Genomic DNA, 16,980 nt, shown 5'->3' with positions numbered 1-16,980 from the left:
ATGCTAGAGATATGGGTTTTGGCATCTCTCTCTCTCTTTCCTGATTTTATGCCAATTATTTAGTGACTGCCAGAGAATCAAGCAACAGATAAACATTGGCAGAAATAAACATAGATTGGCCACATTTACCTTCACCAATTTAGAGGGACTGCTGTAGTGTTATCTAACTCACAAATACGTAATTGTATTCTAACTATTTTGATCTATTTGCTTGGCAAACGGCATGCGATGATTAACATTTATATGTCTCTCGCCAAAAAATACAGTGGTCTGTTTGGATGCATGATCTCAGCTGTGTAGTCAAATGCAGTTTATTTTTGTGTGTCACGTTGCTCATCACTTCTAGGAATTTGCATGGCGGGAAGGGAGCAGGCGCAATGGAGAGCTCCAGCCACAGCCGTTAGAAATGAAGGGCTACATTTCTGAGTAAGGATTTTAGAAAGGGAAACGATAAAATGATATATGCTCTAATACCTCCAACAGTTCAGAGAAGGAGGTATAAACATGTCCAAAAATACGTTTACAAGAGTGACCCCATTAGAAACCAAAGAAATGCAAATTCAAATGAGGTACATTTTTTTTTTCATCAGATTGCCCAAACTCTAAAAAACAATAATAGCACTCAGTAATAATTGTCGGTGGAGGCTGACTCTCCGAGAGACATTGTAGGTAGAAGCAACAGTTCATGTAATATTTCTAAAGGCTGATTTAGCTGGGTATTAAAAGGCTTAGAAATGTACATACTATTTATACAGTGATTCTACTTTAAAAAATCAACCTGAGGATATAAATAAGTATGTGAACCAAATTTTAACATCAAGAGTATTTATAATAATGACAGCTCAATGTAAATGGCAAATAAAGAGGGAAAAAAGCTACATCATATTTATGTAATAAAATGCTTTGAGACCATATAATACATGAAATTGAAATAAGCACTGTGTACACGGAGCTGCTACTCAGTATATTTACTTTATACTGACTTGTGTTGAAATTTATGTGCCTTTTACAAGGCTGGTTTCAGAGACATTTCTCAAAAAGACCTGAATATATTTTTGGATGTATTATGCTAGACTTGAATAACTTTAGTATCCCCGCTGCCCTGTGAAATTCAGTTTTGATTTATGAGACAGGGGGTGTTTATTTCCATCATTCCATAAGAAGATATTAACTACTGACAGAAACAAAGATTAAACCGAATAATCGATGTGTAAAGCCCTAGTTAGGATAGCACTTCACAGAGCTTCAGATATTTAGAGAGGCATGGGTCTTAGGTCACGATATCTAGTCCAACAGCTCAAGAAAAAAAGCAGACATCCGAAAATAAATAAATAAATAAATAATGACAGCCCAAAACGCAAAGTAAATTTGTAATGTAAGTAGACCCAAAACTTTTGTTTCTTGACCTCAGATATGTAAAGGATATACATTCCATTTCTGAAACATACACATATTCTTTAAACTAACATTTTGCTTATTAATAAGATTCTGTTTCATCATAAGGTGAGTCGAGGCATCTGTAAGTGATAAAATCCACTTGTCTTTCCCTGTTAAGAAGAGGCAGTGCATCTTTCCCATACTCTGACCCGGTGCTCAGTGCCTCTGAATTGAAGTTCCACAAATTGTATAATCTCAAGACCAGGCGCTTAATCATTCTATTTTTCTTTTCCTTTCATAAAAATGGAGGATATTTATGAAATCTAACACATACCACGGTAGAAAGAGTCAATGAAGTAAAATCTGTAAACCACATAAAATAGTATTTATATGCTGTAAGCAATGGGTTATTAGCTACTTAAAGTTTATTATATTTTCCCTTCGCACTATTTTGCGTATTTGGTGTACTTCTGCACTGCATCTAACCTCTGTCTTATGTCTGCGCACGTGAATACATTCGCAGCGGTGACAATGTTCTGTTCTTTAGATGTAGTTTCTGTCGCACGACCAGAAGCACTGGTAAGCACAGGGCACGTCTTTTTACAAGCTGCAGACCAGGTGATTGTAGCCGCATGGGAGTAGCTCGTGGAACAGGTTTGGTTCAGATTCTGTAGGTCTCAGAGTGAGGTTCCTGCTTCTGAGTTTCCGTCAGGTTCTCACGTGATGTTGATGCTGCTGGACATCAGAATTTTCGGCCAATGGAGAACATGTCTAACGGTTTACACTCTGATTAGTGAGTTGCGCGTTTATGAGACGTGGGATCCATTCTTTCCCCTTATTCCTCTATTCAATAACTAATGTACGATTTTGATAATTATTTTTGGGGGCTAATTATTATCCTCTTTAAAATTTACCTTTAAAAGTAGTTTCGTTTCAAAGGGGTTTTATGGAAAAGTATATTTCTCTTTATAACAGAACAACGAGGTTACACTGAGTAGCAAGCAAACTTGGGAAAAAATACTAAGGCTTGAAAAAAACAGGACGGAGATCATTTATAAGTTCCATATCCAACTGGCTTACAGGAATTTACACTTTGTTTCTTAGACGTTGATGAAACAGTTAAAGAATTCAGCTTAGAAACTACCACCGAGAAGCTTTGGTCAGGAGAAATCGGAGAGCAATTTCACAGTGAGGAGAAGCCCAGGGCTGGAGGTGGCTTTGTCCGTGGTGCCTTTTGTCCTCACTTGAGGGCAAGTAATGAGTGTTCTTGAAGTTTTCTTAGAGGTTTCCACCGTGTGAGCTGATGAGAAAACGCTCAAGCATAGCTTGACAAATGGCAAAATAACGTGATCCAGGTGCAGAATTCTCTAGCAAAGTATCTCGATATAACATATCCTATCACACACACACACACACACACACACACACACACACACACACACACATATAGTTTCTTTGGAGAACCCCGAGTGTGCACTTTTTCCCTCCAGAATCCTTAGTTCCTGATGCGTATCTATTAGGCTGAAGATACGGTCCGCAGGCACCGTGATGGAGAATTTTCTCTCACTTAGGGGTGGGTCAGTCTATTCTCTTCAGACCTTCAACTGATCGGACAAGGCCCACCTGCGCGGAAGGCGATGTACTGATTAGCACTTCAATCTCATCCATATATCCTTGCAGAAACACCCAGAATAAAGTGACCAGATGCCTGGGCACCCGTGGCCCACACAGACTGATTCCTGAAGTGAATCACCGCGGCATGGGAGGAAGTCCAAACTGACTGTGCACCTGCGGATTCGCAGACATTCGCAGGGGCCCTGCGCGGGCTGAGCCTCGGGAACACGTCGCCAGAACTCTGTCATGTGGATGCGCCCAGCTCTGCGGTGATGAGCGAACTGCTTTAGCTGGCCTTACTGCCATCTCAAATAAAACCAAGAATTTCTTAATGAGGAAGAAAGAGAAAATAGGCACTGGATGGGCAGTTACCAGGGTCCGAGCTGTTCAGTGGTCCAGTGTCACGCGTCCATAAGATGACAGACGATTAATATAGTCTATGTCAGATACGAAGAAAAAGCATTTCCCCTGATTTCTCCCGCTGGTGACTCGAAAGAGTCACAATTTAGGGAATTCGATTAAAATTTCAGCGTTAGAAGAAGGTCATGCAGGGGGCCGGCGTGGTGACGTAGGCACACTTTTATTTCCGTGGAAATCCGCTTCATTCTGGGATGACCGGCAGCCTCTGTTCCCGACAGGAACGTCGACAGGACAATGCCAGTGTTGTAATGACCGTGTCTGACAAATGCGTCACATGTGCAGTTAACTAAATGTGACTTGCTTTTTCTCACACAACCCCTTTCTGTAACACACGCATACTGTTAACTTAAAAAATCATGCGTACGTCATGCAAATTTAGAAATATATCTTCTCAACTTAAAAGTTAGTTCATACAGATGTCTTCCCAGTAAGCAAATTGCATTTTCTATTATTCATGTAAAATATTCTAAAGTATCGCATACAGAATAATTATTTTATGATTTCATCAATTCGAGCTTAGTTAAGTTATTAAAATTTATTTTTCTTTTATGCTAATAGAGAAAGCCAAAGTTTTGGCCCCCGTTTTGAAAAGTCAGTGAATAATAATCAACATTTATTTTCTGAAATATGGCCAATGGGGCAAAGAATTGTGGGAGTGAGTTACACAGTAGATATATTTACTGAAATTCACTGAAAGGCTGTCATGTGCTGTCATACCAGATGTAAATAGTATAGCATGTCTTTTAAAGTTAGATTATTTATTGAATGTCCAATATGTCAATATTTAGATGCATGATACATTTTGACAAACATTGACTCGTTTAAATTTTCGCTATGCACCAAGAGTACTCATAGTCAAATATAGCGCCAAATAAAATATGTTTTTGTTTTATCTCTAAATGTCACCCTAAGTATCAATATTTACAAATTTCTCTATTTCAGTTGCATTATTAAGGCATATCATAGTATGTCTGCCAAAAACTGTAAAAGTGACACATATCTAGTCAGTGACAGAAGTTTAAAGATTCAATTTGGATATATTGGGCTTCCATCTAAATCTGTTTTGTAAACATATCCATATATTTCAGAGTTGAAGATCTAAATTTAATCACATATCTAAATATTTTAATAGTCATGCTTTATAACATTTATTATTAAAACAATTAATTTTTTTTATAAAGTTTCACAGAAAAACAAGCCTTATGGTGTGAGGTAACAGACCAGTCACAGTCCTCCAGTTAGACTTAAAGTACTAGTGGTCAGGAGATATATTTTGTTTTTCATTTTATTTGACAGGAACATAATTATGATACCATTTTTAGAAATGCATGTGTAGAGTTTAAATCGAATATTTTATGAGATTTCTATGAACTGAGTGATTGAAGTCCAGTCGATTTGAATCCTTATTAAAATGATGAGAACCCGAAGTGAATGCTACATACTACCTCACTATTGTTTTGAAATGGAGCGATTATAAAATTTCCTAATTCAGAGTGATTAGAGAGAGGGCAGATATTAAATGCTTTTAAAAATAAGGTGTGAGTTGCAGACTTTAAGGGATACAGCACTTTGTACAGACGATGCTGAGGGCCGTAAATGTCACCACCCCCTGGGCCGGCTCACTGGAGACCAGTCCTGCTCATGACTGTCCGGCTAAGGGCACAGCATCTTCCTGGTGTCCTTTCCCGCTCCTTCCACCGGATGGACCTCACTTCCCGTGGGGACTGATCTGTTAGTGTCCCTTGTTTTCTCCCTGCCTCCACTTTGGCTCCCCTAAAATTCTTTTCCCACGGAGCAGTCACAGCATTTCCTTGAAGCCCGTGGATGGCGTTCTTGCGAAATCTCAAATACAATGCAAACTGCCACCAGGTCCTTCCAGCTTCCAGTAAGCTGGTCTGCGAAAGCTCCGCTTCGCTCTGTCCCTCGTCTCTGTCTCCAGGGCCGCTGGCCGACGGCTGTGTTTTCCCCACATGCTCCGAGCTCTCCCTGTCCCCAGTCCTTGGAGCCTTGTGACTGCTGCTCCTTCTCACTGCAGCTGTGTCCCCAGCTCTTGGCAGAACTGGCTGCTCCTCATCCTTCAGCTTCCAGCCTGCGTGATCAGCCCCTCGTCACGAATCAAAGTTTTAATTTCCCAGTGCTTATTGCTTTTCATGATCTCTCCCCGCTCCCACTGCTGTGGACTGTAAACGCTGTGACCAGAATCCTGTCCACCTCTTCAGGGCCGTGTTCTCAGTGCTTAGATAGAAGGGTGCCCGGCATAGTAGACATTCAATAACTGTTTGCAGATCGATTAAGTGAAATCTAAATGCTAACAGATCTTTAAAAGGAGTCATTCATTTGCAGTTAGCAACAATATTGTGTCAGTAAGATGGAGCCTTTATGTGTTACGTATTGTGTCATGAAAAGTGTAGCTATGCTAGCGGTTAATTACCTCATCTTGTAATTTTTTTTGTGTAGAGAAATAGAATTTATACTTTAAGCCATTCCTTCAGATGCAGTAGTAATAATATTCATTCGGTGTAGGTTGAAACAATCACACAGCCTGAGGTAGAAGTCCGAGTGAGCAATATTCACTTTTCCTGAATTTGGAATAAATGTTCATGTGGAGACTAACGAGACTCACAGCGAAGACGTGTAATTCAGAATCCAGTACCGTGTTATTGTTTTACCTCCTCGTTTACAAAATGCATGTGAAGTCGGAACGTTCTGTGGAGCAGCGTCCTTCACTGATTAATATAATTTTCTAACAGGTGGAAGAAAAGAACCATGCTTCTGTTAACATGTCACAGTGTCGCAGACATTCACACTCAGAGCCGATTCGAATAACAGCGGGGAAGGTGTTCACTCCATTTTATGAAACAAATTACATTTTCCTGCGTTCCAGCTGTGAAAGATGTCAATTCAAAGAGGGGGAGTCCCTCTTATCTACGCTTTTTAACTCCAAGGCCTCTGGTCCTGCCTTCTGGCTCACTGCTTTCAAGAGTAAAGTTTGCAGAATTCCAAACCCTTTAGTGCTTTTAACGTGTGTGTGTGTGTGTGTGCGCGCGCGCGCGCACGCGCGTGCATGCGTGTGTGTAATGTTTTCGTGTCCCCTTTTCATAAATAGGATTAAATATATTATAGTGTTTTAGCAATTAGACTCAGATCTTTTCATGTGTAGCTATTAATATATTTTAACTTATTCATTTTAGCTACATTGTATTTGTGTCATAATATATAATTTGTTTAGCCTTTATTCAATGACACATATTCAGTTTTCTTAAATTATTAGCTAACATAATGCTATAAAGAAGAAGTATATAGATTGGCCATTAGCCCACATTTTTGCCGTGATTTAATATTATTAATCTTAAACATTTTGATTTTTTTTATTTTACAAGTTAGTACTGAGGATAGACCTGCTTTAATATTTTTACTAGCCATTTATATTCCTTCCGAGATAGCCTATGCATATGATTTGCCTATTCGTATTTTTCTTATTCATTATATGTATATAATATACACATATATACATACTTATTTAAAATTTATAGGGCTTTTAATGACATTTTGATACTATCTGTATATTAAATACACAACTTTTAAATCAGTTTCTTGTCTTTGTTTTCTTAGTGACCTTTTTCATATAGAAGATTTTAATTTTATGAGTATTTTACTTTCTTAGGAAGATTATCACTAATCCAATAGCATAAAATTATATCCTAGCATTTCTGATATATTGGATATTCAAGTTTTCAATTTATCTCTGCTTTATTTCTTTATAAAGTGCTAGATATGGGTGTGGAAATTTTCTTTTGCTAAATAGATAGTAGTTATAATAACTACCGTATAAATTATTCTTCTGACTTTTTTTTTGAACCTAAATTATCATGTATAACAGTGGTCCCCAACCTCTTTGGCACCAGGGACCGGTGCTCCTCTGAAAAGCTACCACCTGATGATCTGAGGCGGAGCTGAGGCGGTGATGCTAGCGCTGGGGAGCAGCTGCAAATGCAGACGAAGCTTTGCTTACGTGACAGCTGCTCACCACCTGCTGTGCAGCCTGGTTCCTAACAGACCACAGACTGGTACCGGTCTGTGGCCCAGGGGTTGGAGACTCGTGATGTATAATATTGAATAATTGAGCAATTATTTTGCCAGAGTCACAAGATTTCCACTGATTTGACTCTATCGTACAGCTTTATATCTAGTGACAATTGGACCTCCCTGTTGTCTGCCATCTACAGTCGAATTTATCTTCTGTCATTCTTTGATAAGAATAATCCAAGTTCATCAGGCATTGAAAGGAAACAGTGTGAGAGAATGATGAAAATAATTCAGGAAAAAGATCCTTCAGAGTGCCCAAGATAAGTTTTAAATAAATCAAATTAGCATTTTAATAGAGATTCAAGCATATATTCCTACTATAAAATAATAAAGGAGTACAATAAGAAAGGATTAATTTGGAAATAAGAAAGAGCTCTTTAAAAATAAATAATAATATATATCTTTAAAATTATATATATGCAAATAAAAGAAGGATTAGAAGAAAAGTTGAGAAAACTCTGCATACATATAAGAAAAAGACAAACTACGCGAGAAAAAACTTAGAGACCAAGGAAAAAAGTGGAATTTAACTGCCAACCAGATTTGCCAAGAGATAGCAAAAACAAAGAGAAAATTTAACAAGGACATATCTGAAAATCTTCAGTGAAAGTACCTAACAAGAAATCAGTAGGTTTAATTTGATACAAACACACGATTGAAATCTTACTGAGAAATATTAGAACAGTAATGATCAATAGAATATCCTGGAAGCTTTCACTATATAGTGGAGATGGACAGAACTCAGTCAAGAATTAATTACCCCTATCAAAATACCAATGACTTTTTTTTTTTGCAGAAATAGAAGAAACCATCCTAAGATTCTTGTGTAATCTCAAGGAACTCCAAATAGTCAATCTTGAAAAGTTGGAGTTATCACATGTCCTGATTTCAAAACATATTACAAAACTACAGCAATTAAAATAGTGTGGTGCTCACATAAAAACAGACATAAAGACCAACGGAATAAAATAGAGAACCTAACACCGAACCCTCACATATACGGTCAAATTATTTCTGACAAGGTTGCCAAGGCCATTCACTGGGAGAAAAGACAGCCACTAATCACTGAGAAATGCACATAAAACTACAGTGAGATATCACCTCAATCCTATTAGGATAGCTGCTATTAAAAAAAAAGACGGAAGAAAGGAAGGAAAGGAAAAAGAGAGAGGGAGGGAGGGAGGAAGGAAGGGGAGGGAGGGAGGGAAAGAGGGAGGGAGGGAGGAAGGAAGAGAAATACTGAAAGTAAGGAATCCAGTGCCAAACGCTATGATTAAAGTTGAATAGCCTGCTGGCGAAGAAGAAATCTTTTGGTAAATATTTGATTTGGTGCTGAACGAACTACATAGTAGTATTTGTCTGAGAACAGGAAGGCAGTATTGGAGGGCTGGAACTACAACTTTAAGAGAGATACTGTGGCAGAAGATATTAGGGTTTGAGGATACCCAGACTGGAAAGCAGGAAAGTTTTTAAAAATGCTGTATTGATCTATCAACTACCGAATCCATAATTAAAGTGAATGGATGAGATGAAAAGTGTTCGAATTTCAGGCAAACCTGTCATCTGTCGAATTTTAACTGGTCACTTAAATGGGAAACTTTTAGGGTTGTCCAAACTTCTCTTTCCAGTAGTAGACATTAAACTGTGCTTAATGCTGGAAATCAATAGGGGATACAGGCTTTTTGAAAAAAAAAAAAATATGGGCGAGAAAGTACTTCTATGCATCAATCTACTGTGAGCAAAAGAGGTGGACCCTGCAGACCATCCGCTGGCTAATGCCTTGACAAAGCAGCTTCATTGGTGGCTCTGTCCGAGGCACATTCACTACTCACGGAGTCCAACAGACTAAAAGTGACTTGAATGTTTTGAGAATTCTGGCCGATTCTCCCTCTGCAGTTGTACATACGGAAGGAATACAGACACAATTTGTTGTTCACAGGCAAGACTACAAAATAGATTCACAGTCTTCCTTGAAAATATTGAAGTTCTCCAGTGTATTGAAATCACTTGGTAAGATAAGATTTAGTTATGATTCATCATCAAAGCAACTTATTACATTGATGATCTCATGGAGAATGCCACAGGGTATGTGAAAACCGCTACAGCGCATATTAGTAGGTGAGGTTGGTTTATTTGGTCAGATAAAATATAGGGCCAGACTGATTAGTTAAATTCTCAGTTAGAACTTGAGCTACAGAGCTAAGAGACATTCCACAGACAGTATGGAATGAGATGCCATCTTTGCTAAACCCTATGAATTAGAAAAAAGTGCAATACTTGTGAAGATGCTTGGATTTTGAGGGACACATATACCTACCTCACCTGAGTTTTTGTTAGCTATGATATATCAAGTGACCGGAAGTAAATAGGAATTTAAATGGACCCAGTAAAATAATTCTTGCAGAAATCTGTAACTCAAGAAGTACATTTAAGAACATATAATTTCCATAATACCAAAAAATGTGAAGCATCTTTTCTTATACTTGTTGTTCTCATATCTTCTTTGATGAAAGGTTTGTTCTCATTTCGAGCTCATTAATTGGGCTGTTTGTTTTGTATTATTGAGTTTTGACGTTTCTTTTTGTGTTCTGGATCCAAATCCTTTATCAGGTATGTGCTTTTCAAAGATGTCTTCCCGGTAGAAATTTCTATTTCTAAATTCTTGCCAGGCTTATTTGACAAGCAAAGTTTTTTAATTTGATTAAGCCTGATTGATCAATCTTTTTATTTAATCATTTTTTATTTTCATCTTATATAGAAAAATTGATCGCAAAACCCAAGATCACACAGATTTTCTTCTGTATTACTAGAAGTTTTACATTTTTATCTTACGTTCAGGTATACGATCCATTTTAGTTTACTTTTTTATACCAAGTACATGTCTATTCTATTTATTATTTTTGCAAACGCATGTCTGATTTTTCCAGTATCATTTGTCGACAAGCCTTTGAATATTTGTTGATGTCGGTTGAAGACATTTTTGCAGTTCTGTCTCAGAGATTTATATTCCGTCCCATTTATCCACATGTGCTTACCACCTGGCAGTGCCACACTGCCTCGAGTATTGCCACTTTATACTAAGTCTTGAAACTGGGCATTGTGAGCCTGCCAATGTTTTTCAGAATTATTTTCGTTATTCTTGTCGATTTGCCTTTTGAATAAATTTTAGAATCAGCAAAACATCTATAAAAAAACTTGAGATTTTTTTCTGGAATAGTGGTAAGTCAATAGATCAAATTAAGTGGAGTAAATCTCTTAAGAAATATGAAGTTTTTCTATCCATTGATATGGTATATCTCCCTGGTTATTTAGGTATTCATTTATTTCTTTCATCCGTGTTTTGTAATTGTTAATGTGAGATCCTGGACATGTTTTTGTTAGGCTTGAACTTGACTGTTTCCAGCTCTCTGTTGTTAATGAGTCCATATACATTTACACATCACGTTCCAGTCGTTCCTCTCCTGGCATATGAGACCATGATTAACTTCTGTGTGTTTTATCTGTGTCCTTGCTAAACTCTCTTATTAGTCCTAGGAGTTTATAGTAAACTCTTTGGGATTTTCTCCAGATCCTTCAGACTCAGGCTAAATTAGGTGGCGTAAGTGTGTAAACCATGGGAGCCGGCGGTGCCGATGTCCAAGGGCAGGCACCGTACCAGCCCTTCTTCTGTCTCTGCTCTCGCCATGTCCTCGGCGGATTGGGTGACGCCTCCTCGCATTGCTGAGGGCCATCATCTTTACTCAGTCTGCCGATTCACATCCTCTCTTCTGATGACTCCCTCTCAGACACTCTCAGAAACAATGGTTTACCAGCTACCTGGCCTCCTTTAGCCCAGTCACGTTGGCACATAAAATTAACCATCACGGTCTTAGAACTGGTGAGAGAGGACATCTGGGCTGTGTCCTGTCACCAAGAGAAATATTCAGTCTCTCATCAGCCTGTCAACTTTACCCGTAGAGTTTTTCGTAGGTACAGTTTATCAGCTTAATGATTTTCTGCTTAATTTTGCTCTCAAATTACTGAGAGAGGAATGTTGGAGACTATAATTGTAGATTTATCTATTTCTTTTTTTCGGATCTGTCAGTTCCTGCCTCTTGTGTTGTTGCTCTATTTGTGGATGTATTTCCATTTGGGATTTTTATGTCTTCTTGAAGAATTGACTATTTTATCGTTATGCGATGTCTCTTTTTGTTCCTGATAATAGTCCTTGTTCTGAATTCTGCTTTTTTCTGATATTACCCTAACTTCCACGGCACCGTGTGTGTGAGCGTGTGTGTCTGCATGACGCGTTTCTCCTCATCCTTTTACTTTTAGCCTATCTGTGTCCTTCGAGATGGCTTCTGGTGGGATTCTCTGCGTGGCGTATAGCTGGTTTAAAAATCTACAGTCTTGCTGGCTGTTTTCTGTTTGGTCCATTCGCTCCCCCTTTGCCCCCCCGTTTTCTCTGGCTTATTCAGTATACCCACATGGATGCTAAAAGACCCCCCGAACCCAGCATGTCTGCCCTTGAATTCCAATCTTCTTTTCTTTGATGATACCCCTTCCCAACCCGGTCATCGGCCATTCTGTTTTCGTAGTCGCTTGGGTCAGAACCTCAGCATGATTCTCGACCCTTTCTTTCCCTTATTTCTCGTCCAGCCTGGGAGGGAATCACGCTGCGCCGCCTTCAGAGTAGACGTAGAGAATGAGCTTCTTCCATGTCCCCTCCCCTCTCACCTGGCCCACCGACAGGGTCTCCTTGATAAGTTCTTACGTTCCAGCAACATGTTCTCAACACAGAAGCCGGAGCAGCCCTGCGATTGAATGCAGTGGGATAGTAAATGGATAACTGAGAAAAAGTCTCTTAAAAAATGATTCAGGGGAGAAGAGTCATGGATGAAAGAATGACAGGATTTAATATTCGTCTAATAGGAGTTTCAGAGGAAGAGAATGAAGAAGATGGATGGCCGGCAATATTAAAAAAATAGTGGGCTATTATCTAGACTTGATGAAAGCCATTGGATAAGCTGGATAAGGAAAGGTAAAAAAGAAAAAAAAAGTGTTTTTAAATACATTATATTTAAATAGCAGAATACTAAAGACAAAGGGAAACTCAAAATAAATAGAAAATAAATGACGTCGAAGGAAAGATAAACGATTGGCGAGTTCTCTGTAGTTAAAAATAGAAATCCGGCAAAGTAGAATATTATTCTTAAAATACTGAGAGGAAAAAAAAGTCCTCATTCGTTTAATGGAATGCAATTTAACGAGCTTGTGTATATTGATTGTGATTTCTTTCCTTGGCATCTTAGAAACATTTAATTCCGAGGAGCTAAGTGTGAAACCCCGCGTACGGAGACAGCGGGAGAGGCCCGGAGGGCTGTGCGTCCAGGCAGCACCTCTCCGCCCTGCGTTCACCCAGCCGGCCGGGGCTGCCGGCCACGGAGCCTTCCCTGAGCTTCTACGCGTGGGTGTTGACCACAGCTATACCGTTTGCTCCATTTATGCACCTGATAAATACACAATGTCAGCTCTATAGCAGTCTCTTCTCTTCCTACCGGCTGTGTCAAAGTGTCGTGGTAGTCACGGCCCCTGAGCTTGTGACAGTCTTCGTGTCCTGTGTCCTCTCCCCACAGGTGCACGAAACGAGCCTTACTTCTCAGCAGGTTCCGTAGATGGCTGCGAGGTGATGAATGGGTCGAAGATGCCTCCAAAATTTATCTCCCCTCCACCATGTTCATGTAAATTGCTGAGGCTCCACATTTGTGGGCGGGACCTCTTTCCGTTTTCTTCAGTAAAAATAAAAATCCCGCTTACATTGTTTGAGCGCCTTTTGTGGGAAACCAGAAAATGGCTAGTCTCACACAGCCTGGCTCAGCTCAGCAGCTTGTGATATTGTCGTAGCTAATAAGGTTCTTACAATTATTTCGTTCTTAATATTTTAAACTTTGTTATGTTTACCATATATTTCCCCCTTCTCTTATTTTCTCTGTAGGCAAAATAAAAAAATATAAAATAGTATATCATTTTTAAATGTAAAAGATAGAAAATCTTTTTGCAAAGACTGTTTATTCATCTTAATTTTAAATGTTTACCATACGCACAGTTGTCAGTTGTACGAAGATCAATCTATGTGTTTATATGGAAAGTTAACATGATTAGCCTATTCCCAAAGATTTCTTATCGGCCACTAGTCACAAAAAGCAGGCCGGTTGCAATATTCCGCACTTACCTGAGTCCAGGTGATACGCTCTGCCTTTACTATGTGAATTTTCGGGACAGCAGAATAAGAGTCTTTATTTATTTGCGCTGATGAGTGAGACAGTGGTGACGATCGAATTTTTTCATTCCCTCCGTTAGCCCCATAAAACCTTGACTGGGAGATTTAGCAAGGTCTTCTGAGGGCAGAATTACTCGCTAAATTATTCTTGCGACATGTTTTCATGTTTGTTGATGTCTCTTTTCTTGCTTTCTCCATCCCATTGTGTTTTCTTAGCTACATAATATCCTGCCAAAAATGGCTTTTAAAACTAGAGCATTTGGAAGGTCAGGGGGGAATATGCTCCTTGAGCAATATGCTGATGTGGAGATTTCGGTGGAACGTAAGAGAGATCTGTTAAGCAGGTAGAAATGCAAAAGTGGATTTAAAAGTAAGCTCGTGATTAGAGATTAAAAAGAATCAGGCGACGTCCTCGCAGTGAAGAGATTTAAACCTGGGGGGGGGGTGGGGGGAGGGATGGGATGTAGACGAGAAAGGAGGTCAGGGTCGAAAATGTGCGTTACGCTCGAAGAATTTATCATCCTAGATTTTCAATTACCAAGTTCATGTCTATCATTTATTCAAAATTTGTGTCTAAGCTCCTTTTACTACTAAATTATACATTTCCTCAAGGGATTGTGTGTAAGCAGATGACATGGAACAGATTCTCCTGTCCGAGGAGAACCTCATTCTGCCGTTGCTCTCACTGAAGCAGAAATGGTCATGTCCGCGGTCAGTTTTGAGAGGGAACTCGCTGGGTTTGGCACAGCTAATCCGTCTTGTGCTTTCTTTCCCGTCAGTCAGGGTGAGGAAAATGACGTCTGGTGGCCGCGCCTTCCGAAGTGGCGTCGCGGCCACACACACCCCCTCGACGCTGTCTGAGAGGTTCTCGTTCCCTGGCACCGCCGCAGCCGTGCGCCTGTGGGGACGTTAGGAGCAGGATTTAAAAGATTACGCCAACAGTGTTGTTATCCCTGTGCTCTAGAGAAGCAGAATCGCTGTCGTTCCAAATGAGGAAAGATTATGGGAGATGAAAATTAAAACGAAGACATGGTTTGTGGCAGGCATCTCGATCATTTAGTTATAATGCCGTGTGCAGCCTAAGTGCCATTTGCTGAGATATTTAAAGACAACCTTCGCGATTAACTTCAGTTCCGACAAAACGGATAAAGGTTTGCAAGTAGCATCTACAATCTTAGCATCGCACTTAACGTTTTTGGAAAAGTTTCAGAAATCATATTTGAATGTTGGAAGGAATTAAGTAAAAATGCCTAAGAGTTATTAAATCCTGAATACCTCCATTGAAGAGGTTTCATTATAATTGTGAAATCTTGACTACGATGCTTTCATTATGTTGACACGTATTTTGAAGCTATACATTAAATCCACATTCTTGCACTACACGCTGTCCACTCTCTCGGATGTACCGGATCGAGATCATTCTCCTGGGCTTCACAGCATGGCAGGTCGGGTTCCTGCAGCGCCTGTTAACAGGGCAGCGACTCCCGGAGGCAGCTGTCGATGGAGGTGGCTTTACCATTCGGTGCTAAACAAAGCCACGTGGCTTATAAATTCATCCCAGTCCCTTTAGAAAGTTCCCATGTGAGACATTCACCCTCCGGATTGAAAAAAAACAAGGTAGGATATAGTTATGTACACACAAAACATTCTGTGTTGCTTATTCTTTGGACAAATGTTTACTGAATGATGCTATTCCAAGCTCGTGCTAATGTAAATCGCCAAAGGTGGGGGCATTAATATTGGGAGCACAGTAAGGAGAGAGTAACAAAATTCAGGGTGAACTGTGGACAGATTTTTTTTCTTTTTTAATGTGTTGTTTGAGTAAGATTCTGAATAAAAAAATAGAAATTGGACTTCATTTGGGAATAATTGCATATGCAAAATCGCGGAGGTAGAAATTACCCAGCTTTGCATAACACCAGTGTTTGTCGTGAGTGGAGATTTGGTGTTTAGAACGGCGGGTTTTTCACTATTCGAATGGAGTTACATTCTTAAATACCTCGCTGATTATTCACAACTGGATCTTTTTTTCTTAGCGAAGAAAGAATAAAACCTATAAAAGGGAACATAACTTTACAGTTTTTCTCTTAAGTTTTCTGTGTTAAAGAACGTTATGTTACTTACCATCATGACTGTTTTAGGAAAACCCAGATTAGATGCTAACGGTCGTCCCTAAATATTCTCATTCGTTGCAAGTAAGTGTCCCAACCGACTCAGTTTCCAAGCTGTCATGTGGACAAATGACTATGTACATAATATTGATATAATTGTTACTAACATTTATTTTAAACAACCTAGTTATTGACAATATGATTTATTACATGGGTGAAATAATCAAACATAAAATCAAATTAGTCTCAGATTAGTGTCTTATCTAAAAGTATGAAGTACTATAAAATTAATGATATTTAACTCTAATGAACATTTTAAAGAAAGCAAGATCATGTAACCTGTCTTCAAAATCTTCACAGAGTTCACTGTGGCAAAACAAGATCTATTTTGGTGATAGATAAGAATATATACATATACACATCAATGTAAAATACAGGTTTGTTGGTATATATCCTATTTAATAGATGCTCCGTCTGAAGATATTTGGGCAAAATTTCTATAACAAGATGACAGAGTTATAGTATACGGACCTTGGCGCTACTCCAGCACAGCAAGAATTAGACAAACAGCATAAACAAGCTCTTCTTGCTGGCACATCTCACCACACAGGCTTCGTGTTTTCTGAAAAAGGTCCCATTTTTCTGTCTGTTCTTTCTAGGCTTTTATCCTGTGACTACGGTTCTATTTAGGTATGAAGCTGCCTTGGTTAAGGCATGACCCGCTTAGAAATAAAAATACTCTGTGGAGGGCCTGCCCGCATCCTCAGCCATTTTTCTCTTTGATCCCTGAAGGACAACTGTCTCATGTTTCTCAAAAAGTCAAAGAAAAATGGACCATTTCCCCCCCACCGAATGTTCTAGAGCGTCATGTTCCCCGAATGAAAACGGAACAAACAGATCTGGGCCATTATTTCTCACATTCTACCCGACACGTGAGACGGGTGGCGTGAGTTTAAGGTGTACAGTTTGGAAAATTGAAGCTTTTGAAGAGAAACAGTAGATTGCTGAGTGACAGCAGCCACGGGATCCTGGGCCCGGCGGCGACACAGGCCATGGGCCGTCACACTCGAGGGGTCTGCTTTCGGACACCTTACATTTTGTATTAGCTTGGGA

Source organism: Pteropus vampyrus, unplaced genomic scaffold, assembly GCF_000151845.1.
Source record: "Pteropus vampyrus isolate Shadow unplaced genomic scaffold, Pvam_2.0 Scaffold132, whole genome shotgun sequence".
NCBI classification, from domain to species: domain Eukaryota; kingdom Metazoa; phylum Chordata; class Mammalia; order Chiroptera; family Pteropodidae; genus Pteropus; species Pteropus vampyrus.
This window is presented reverse-complemented; position numbering follows the sequence as displayed.